This window comes from Galeopterus variegatus, unplaced genomic scaffold (genome assembly GCF_000696425.1).
Source record: "Galeopterus variegatus unplaced genomic scaffold, G_variegatus-3.0.2 Scaffold9029, whole genome shotgun sequence".
NCBI lineage: Eukaryota > Metazoa > Chordata > Mammalia > Dermoptera > Cynocephalidae > Galeopterus > Galeopterus variegatus.
This window is the reverse complement of record NW_007735140.1, coordinates 41,494-50,415: the sequence shown is the minus strand read 5'-3', so window position 1 is coordinate 50,415 and position 8,922 is coordinate 41,494. Positions and strand designations below refer to the sequence as shown.

The 8,922-nt window shown below is 49.8% G+C and overlaps 1 long non-coding RNA gene across 1 annotated transcript in view; it reads right to left on the bottom strand.

Moving 5' to 3' along the window:
• Nucleotides 1-7,225: 7,225 nt before the first annotated feature.
• The window catches only part of LOC103608975, a 15,454-nt gene continuing 13,757 nt past the window's right edge, over nt 7,226-8,922 (bottom strand). Inside the window, exon 4 of the long non-coding RNA XR_552097.1 lies at nt 7,226-7,478. This is a non-coding gene — a long non-coding RNA (uncharacterized LOC103608975). The remainder of the gene's footprint in view (nt 7,479-8,922) is intronic.

The window sequence follows — 8,922 nt, the reverse complement described above, 5'->3', positions numbered from 1 at the left end:
CCTTCACTGGATAGATAGAAGCTGACCCTGCCGCTTTAGAAAAGGCAGCGTCTGTCACCACGATCCTGCTCCAACTCATAATCCCTTGGTTCATTCTCCCCACCACTGTCCAGTCTGACAATGGTCCACCTTTCATTTCACAGATGACCCAAGGAGTTTCACAGGCTTTAGACATCTCTTGGAAATTACACATTCCATATAAGCCCCAATCATTGAGAAAGGTTGAAAAGGCAAATTCTATTCAAAAAAACCCACCTTACCAAATTAATTGTTACAATTACATATGCCATGGCCTAAACTACCTCCAATAGCTCTCATAGGAATTCACATAATGACAAGGGCACCCCAACTTCTTAGTCCCTTTGAGCTTGTGTATGGAAGACCTTTTCTGCTGGGTAACTTCCCTTATGACCCTCACCCCTTGGAAGACTTTTTACCTGCTCTAAACCACACCGTACTTGTACTTTTGTACAAGTACGCTAACACCCACCTACCAAAACCCTAATCCACTCCCTTTCCCCCTCTCAACATTGAGCCAGGGGACTAGGTTCTCCTAAAAGACTTAAATCCAAAACCTCTTCAACCTAAGTGGACAGGCCACATCAGGTATTTCTCACCCCCGCAACCGTGGCAAAATTATTCGGCGTAAGTGCATGGGTTCATTTTTTCAGGTTAGAAAAGGTAGCAGACTTCAATTCAAAACTCTCAGGACATCCTGAGAAATATCATTGCTGGCTTCTCACACCCACCTCCGTCAGGCTGACAAGGATACCTGAGGAATCCACAAGAGGAGTCAGGATCCAGAAGCACAGAAGCCTAAGTACTGCGGCCAACACACACGCAGCTGACGGGTGAGCTGCCCTGGCTGGTGTCTGTGTCAGCGGCAGGCGGTTTCTACGATCTCCTTCTACTCTCTCCTTACAAACACACCTGAAGTCCTGGCCTGTGAGAGCACACTTCTATCTTTTCTCTGGGACTGCTACCTATGAGGGGACTTTAGGGACTTCTTACCCCCTCAAATAACCAAGTGGACAGAAGTGGAAAATTAATCGTCCCCACTATGTTCTTTTTCAGTCAGGAAAAGGCGACAAACCTAAAAACTCTGCCAACTGAATGGTCTAAGGGCTCATGGCTGTTACCCATTTTGGTCCCTATCCTAATTCCCCTTGTCACAAGTTCCCTTCCGCTGTGCATGGGACCTATACTTCTACAACAATTCTCCTGGTTCCGCTGCACGACCATCCAGTGACTCACGAGTGGGTAACTGAAATTCTGATGATGAGAGACGCCCCGTTATCATCTCCTCCAGCCTCAAGGACCTCAGTGACAAGGACACCCCTCAGGTCATTAGCCCCTCGTCACCCCTTTGTCAGCAGGAAGACATTACAGAGGATGGACCTTCATCCATATACCCAGTCTGGGGGTCTCCCTAAATCAACTCACGTCCTTTCTTTTTTACCAAACACAAAAGGGAGGACTATTAGGTCTGGGGACGACTACTTAACATGGCGCTACTCAAAGATACTCAGAATGGTGGCATCTGCCCTACAGGACTTCCCTGTAAAGTAAAAAGACAACGAAACTCCTAACAGCAACAGAACTCCACGCCGCTGGTCCCCTCTGAAACCCTACTTTACACACTAAGGGAACCAATAATCGCAAACCTAAAAATCAACTAATTGACACAAGGCCTCAACAACTACCAGTGGACTTTTCATTTCACTCCTCATCAACAGAAGCTCTGGCCAATGACAACAACACAGCTCAGCACAAGAAGAAACATAAGCCCCCCCCCCCCGGGGGAGAGGTCGGGCTAGGTTCTGTACCTATGTCCCTAACGTACCACCTGTGCCAATAAACTCCTTCTAGCCTGAATTCTCATCTTGGTAACAACGCTTTGTGAACCTTTCAGAGCCAGATTCAGGGGCTTTACGCTTCCGCCCATGAGGGGACCCAACTCCAGACTGGGCGTTGGCTCCAGGGTTGCCAGGTAGTCTCTGAGTTGGGGTGGAGGCACAGAACGTCTTTGCAGGTGGGGTGGTAGTGTCCTTGGCTGACACCCAGAGCCTCTTTGTAGGCAGTCTGGTGGTAACCTTGGCTGCACTAGGATCCCTGCTGGGAGGGGAGCTTTGGGAGGAGACGAGGGAGGTCACAGGGCCAGCAGGTGGAGGGGCGGTTACTGCAGCTGGCAGGGGGAAAGAGTCAGAAGGTGGCCTGGCCCTGCAGTCCCAGTGGCCTCCCTGACATCCCAAGGCAGCATTGATACGCTGGAGTGCTGCCTTCTTCTNCCCCCCCCCCCCGGGGGAGAGGTCGGGCTAGGTTCTGTACCTATGTCCCTAACGTACCACCTGTGCCAATAAACTCCTTCTAGCCTGAATTCTCATCTTGGTAACAACGCTTTGTGAACCTTTCAGAGCCAGATTCAGGGGCTTTACGCTTCCGCCCATGAGGGGACCCAACTCCAGACTGGGCGTTGGCTCCAGGGTTGCCAGGTAGTCTCTGAGTTGGGGTGGAGGCACAGAACGTCTTTGCAGGTGGGGTGGTAGTGTCCTTGGCTGACACCCAGAGCCTCTTTGTAGGCAGTCTGGTGGTAACCTTGGCTGCACTAGGATCCCTGCTGGGAGGGGAGCTTTGGGAGGAGACGAGGGAGGTCACAGGGCCAGCAGGTGGAGGGGCGGTTACTGCAGCTGGCAGGGGGAAAGAGTCAGAAGGTGGCCTGGCCCTGCAGTCCCAGTGGCCTCCCTGACATCCCAAGGCAGCATTGATACGCTGGAGTGCTGCCTTCTTCTCCCTGTCTAGGTCTTCAGCGGTGACTCGAAAACCTGGCTCGGGGCATGGTGGCAGCGTAAAAGATCCCCCTTGCCTACGCGGCAGCAGAGGAATCTTGCGTTTCCGGGGTCTGGAGCTGTGGACTGTGGGCGAGGAGATCTTAGAGGGCAGTTCCTGCCCTGTTGCTGCACCTGGGCTCTTCCTCTGGCAAATCTCAGTAGCTAAAATGGAAACGTGAGGGCCCTCATTTCTCACTTTTGAGGCCTGACCCTTCCTCCTCTGCAGCAGTTGGATACTTGAAGTCGAGCTGTAGGAGCTTGTGATGGCATTTCATTGGTGGCAGGAGCTCAAACAACAGGTGTGGGGCATCTTATATGTGGCTGCCAGCACCTCCCCTGGAGGTTCCTCTGCAGAGGCCCATGCCTGGGCAGGAAGGAAGAAAGGGCTGCATTGACCCTAAAGGGCCTAAATGCTGACTGTGTACAGCCAGTGCCAGCACCTTCAGTGCCCCATCTCTCACCCTCCTGCTTCTCTGTGACTTTGGGGTCTTTCTCTTGCTCAGCCTTTTCTCTGATGCTCTCTCCAAGGGCCCTCGTCACACTCTTCGCTGTGCAGGAGTCTTGTGCACAGTTGGGTGTCAAGTTGAAGGACATCTTGAGACTGTGAGCAGACAGTACCTGCATCCCCTGATGGAGACGTCTGTAGATGGAAGTAAGGACCCCCAGCAGGGAACACAGTATCTGCAGGGCCACAGGACATCTCCTGGCAGATGCTTTGTCACAGCACCTGTGTGACGCTCCTGGGTACCTGTGGGATGGCCCGCTGTTGATCCAAGGGCGTGGGCTGCCGGGTGGATCCGGCCAGCCGTGGGAATTCTGCCAGTGGTGTGAGTGGGCTGCGGGTGTATGAGCCCTTCTGGCAGGACATTGCCCCCCCAGGGCAGGGGGCACGGGTGCGGGGCAAAGCTTGCCCATGTAGCAACCCATGTTGAAACTTCCAGTTGTGGAAGTTTCTCTTTGAGTAAGTAAGAGAACTGAGCACTGCCACTGCTCCTCGAGCTGCCAACTCAACCAACTCAGCCAACTCGCAAAGGTTGGAATGTTTGGCCGGTTGCTGGGACGACCGATGCACATGCACAGTATGTGCACAGAATGCGCATGCAGAATGTGCACGTGAGCGTGTGTGTAACAGACATGCGAGGAACAAGCACACGCAGGGCATATGTCAGGAGCAGGCGCGTGCAGAAGATTGTGGAGCAAGAGGGGCGCGTGCCCGTGACACAGGCAGGACAGGCCCATCTGACCTGCCTTTCCCTCCGAGGTATTTAACCAAGAGAAATAAAAACTTAGGTCTTCATAAAATCCTGTATGCGAATGTTGTAGCTGCTTTATTTGTATCTTCCAGGAGTAGGACTACTAACACCCAATTTTTTAAAGTGATTTTGTCATAGTTTTTAAGTTGTTTTGGGAGGGCATAGTACTATCAATATATAAATCATTTCACACTCTACTTAGGGTTAATATTTTCCCAATTGAAGTGACCAAGGCAGCCTTGAAGTTCACCTCAGCTTGACTGTAGGTCCCTGTGCTCCCTCTTCTTAGAGCGTTTACTTTAGACAACTTGTAAATGTGCATTATTTCTCAGCTTCTTTGAGATGGAAACTTGAAAAAGGCCTCTTGGCAATTTTAGAACCCAGGAATGTCTTTCTCAAAGACTGGGAGCCACCCTTTGAAATGGAACCATCCAGGAAGACAGGGCCCCCATCTCCCGGTCTCTGCGGGAGGGTTGGAGCCAAACTTTAGTGGGCACAGGTTAGCCAACACGTGTGGCTTGATCACAGAGAACATCATTTGCCAACTCAGGAAGAACTCAGTGTGCTGGAAAACACAGCTCCCATCAATCCACCTTCCTGGAAAGTCCTCCAGTCCTTTCCCACCACCCACTTCAGTGCTTCAAAGCCCTCCCGCCTTTTGTTTCAATGGAGCTAAGCTCTGAGTGAGCTCTGGCCTGCTCCCCCATTGCAATAGCCTCGTCTAACATCTTCCTTGTCTGATCAACTTTGTCTGGTGCAACTTTGGCTCCAACAAACGTACAAGGCGGAAGCCGTGGATCCATACAGATTCTTTTACCCCCTGCGCTCTTTATTAGAGTTGTCATACGTATTCCATCCGCATTAATTAGTCCCCACCTCTGAGACAGTGGTAACATTTTGGCATTGAAAACTCACATGATGTTCAAGAATTTAAAAGGAAAAGAATAGTCTGCGATAGTTTACTGTGTGTGTTGCAAGAAGTTCCTTTCCCACCATTACGGGAGGTCTGTGAGTGCTGTCTGGAGGTGAATTCTCCCGGTTTACCCCATCTTCACGAGCCTTTGTGTGTGTTTGGTTTTGTTCGCCTTCCCTCCTTAAGGATGTCCCTGCCGCGTCTTGTGTGCTGGGCTGCTGGGTCTCTTCTTTCAGTGCTTTCACGACGTTCTTCCGATCCCTTCTGGCCTCCTCGTGTGAGCACTCACACACCTGTGTCTTCACTGCAGCAACTAATTGCACGCACACTTTAGACACCTACTCTTTTTTCCCTTTCATATACTGTAGATCTGTCACCACGCCAACAGATACTCCCTGGGTCATGTTTCTAAGGCCTCAATATGCGTAGCATGGTTTGTACTATTAAGGACTCAATATGCGTAGCATGGTTTGTACTAAAAAATCATCAATGACTGCCTTGTTTCCTTTAAATTAACACAGTTGACTGGACCCTAGCAGTCTAGCTGTAGCCTCACTGTGAAGCTTCATGTCACCAACCGGTCCCTCTTCTGTTAGGTGTGTCCTGGGCTGCCTCCACCTGCTCACTGGCCAATGCCTTTCCNCTCCCGGTTTACCCCATCTTCACGAGCCTTTGTGTGTGTTTGGTTTTGTTCGCCTTCCCTCTTTAAGGACGTCCCTGCCGCGTCTTGTGTGCTGGGCTGCTGGGTCTCTTCTTTCAGTGCTTTCACGACGTTGTTCCGATCCCCTCTGGCCTCCTCGTGTGAGCACTCACACACCTGTGTCTTCACTGCAGCAACTAATTGCACGCACACTTTAGACACCTACTCTTTTTTCCCTTTCATATACTGTAGATCTGTCACCACGCCAACAGATACTCCCTGGGTCATGTTTCTAAGGCCTCAATATGCGTAGCATGGTTTGTACTAAAAAAATCATCAATGTCTGCCTTGTTTCCTTTAAATTAACACAGTTGACTGGACCCTAGCAGTCTAGCTGTAGCCTCACTGTGAAGCTTCATGTCACCAACCGATCCCTCTTCTGTTAGGTGTGTCCTGGGCTGCCTCCACCTGCTCACTGGCCAATGCCTTTCCCAATCCATGTGGCTGTTTCTTCCTCATGGGACCCTACTGGGCCTTCAAACAGGAGCACCCGTCCCTCCTTTTCTGTCTCCCCTCCTGTCCCTGCTTCCCTTTTAGGCTAGGAGCAAGAAATCAATGTCTGTTGAAGCCACCCAGCCGACGGTGTTTTGTCATCACAGCCTGAGCCGACGAAGGCACTCACTCTGAGACCACGAGGACATACAACTCGTGATCCCTGTGCAGCCCCCAAAATGCCAAACATCCTTCTCTCTTGGCTGAAATGAGTGGCTGCTACTTTGTCACCAGTCACAGCTCTACCCTTGCTCTTGTCCACCCTCCACATAGATACCGAGCTAACCACTGAGAGCATTTCCCCCACCTTTCAACAGCATCCAATCTAGAGCTTCCTTAGACTGTCTCCTAAATTACACAACTACAGTTTCTTTTTAACACCCTCTTACAGACACACTCCGTGCATCCTCCTGGTGCATGCTCTCCTTCGATGGAGTGAGGAATGAACATAACTTGTTCAACTGCAGGTGTGTTCCTGAAGGGAACCCCTGGATCCCTTGTCCCAGCAGAACGAACTCCTCTTGGCCTCACTCTTGGGAATGCCCCTGCTCGTGGAGGCCCTGCACTCCTGAAGCCCCCAGGCTGCCATCACCCTTGTTTTCTGCATATCTAAAACTTCTTCAACCTTTAATGCCTCCCCACCCAGCTAAAGTCTTCCTGGTGGATTCCAGCTGAGCCCATCCCCCCTTGCTTTGCTTCTGCAGCTGATTATTGGCAGCTTCCTGTGGTCCTGATGTCACACGGCTTCATGGGACCCTCACTACTCTGGAAGCTACCAGAGAGCAGAGACAGGGCCTCACTCTTCCTGGAAGCCTAAATGTAGACTGTGACCCCTGAGGGTTCTCTCCAGACCCCTGTAGGTTACCGCCTCACTCCTGCTGGCTCCTCGTGGGCAGAATGGGATGACGACACCCCACAAGGCCAAGTGTGTGAGGCAGGGGCTGATGCCGAACAGAGACCGCAGGTACCCAGCGGGGACAGGGAGGCCAGGCTCGGGAGGGAGTGGCCGGGGCAGGGGGATGCTACACTCACCTTTCTTCATGTCTCGAAAGGCCGGGTGGTTGTAGCAGTAGGGGCACAGCAGGTAGCTCTTCTCCCGAGAGCCCAAGGACCACAGGACCAGCTCAAAGTCATCGAGTGGGCACTGGAACTCCCAGTAGAGGTTGATGGTGCCATTCTGGCGGAGGGTGCAGGTCTCATCATAGTGGGAACAGTGTAAATGGCTTGGCTGGGCCTGCAGCAATGCCAGGGAGGGGCACGAAGGCTGCTGGGACCACCGACTCTCAGAAGTGCTGATATGAGGCGAAAAACAAAATTGTTCTTAGCCGAAAGACAGGAAAACCTAAATCAGGTTGGAAGAGAAAATTTCAGGAAGAACTAGGCTTATGTTTACAGCCTCAAAACTCTAAACAGGTAAAGCAGGTCCTGGTAAACAGCCTCGTGTACATTGAGCCCCAAAAAAAAATTTGAAAAAAAAAAAAAAAAAAAAAAAAAGTAAAGGCATCCATTACTAAGTATTTCTCACTGACCATTTACAGGGTGTGATCATTACATTAGGCTTGTTTTTGGAAGCTACAAAAACACCCACACCTAATGAGTAGTCTCTTTCAAAGTGACCCTCCAAAGGGTAACATGGGATCCAAGCACTACCATTCTTTTGCCCACTACAGAACTTCTTGAGAATGTCCTTCAGAATCAGATAGTGAATGGTACACTAACTGATCTTCAGTGAATAAATAATCTCTTGCTTTATAATCATGCCTCTTTATTTAAAAAGCTAAACAAAAATTACCTGATCGCATCCTTTATTCATTGAACTTTGCTTTGAATGACTCTGAGCTATTATTTCCAATTGAATCTATCATATAAAGTATTTTTACTACTAAGATTATTGAAATGAATATATACAAGCAATTCCAGAACGTGAACTCAAGAGCAGCTTGGGTGATGCCTTGTTGGAATAAGTTTACAGCCTCCCACATGGACAATGCTGAATGGGCATCAAACTCACAAAAGTCTGGGTGCCCGACCAAGATCATCCCCAACAGTTTATTGTTATATTTCATATGAGACCCAAGAAATAACTTTTAAGTGGTTTTACATCTTAGCACCAGTTCACGTTACTACAAATTCGGTTGATACATATTTTCATTTCCTTGTAACAAAAAGAAAGAACGATTATTTTTAATTGTTCTTAAAAGAATAAGAAAATCTACACTTTATATAACTTATTCGACTTGAATATCTCAGCTCAGAATACACGAATTCAGTGAAAGGTAATTACCAAGAGCTTCCAGCAATGAAATACTTACGCCATGGTGCCTGAGAGGTGAGACATATCGGCTGTTATGTAGGACAAATAACTGTACAGGAAAACAAAGAGTGGCTCAATCACTCGGATAGTGTGTGTGAAGTGGGTCGTAAATGCCACTGTGAAGCACAGGAAGATGCCCATCAACACCCCACCGATTCTCACAACAAAGAGGTTAGCAATTCCTGCAATGATTTTCATCACGCAAAAGGACTTGAACAAGTTGCACAGGACCCGTGGGAGAAAGAAAACACGCTGTCAAGTCTGTTCCAACTTCCTCCTCATTATTCTTGACATAAAAAAATCTACCTGAGGGCCGGCCCGGTGGCGCAATGGATAGTGCGCCGCTTGGGAAGCATGGCGACGCTCCCGCCCGAGGGTTCGGATCCCACAAACGGACCGGTTCCCGCTCACTGGCTGAGCGA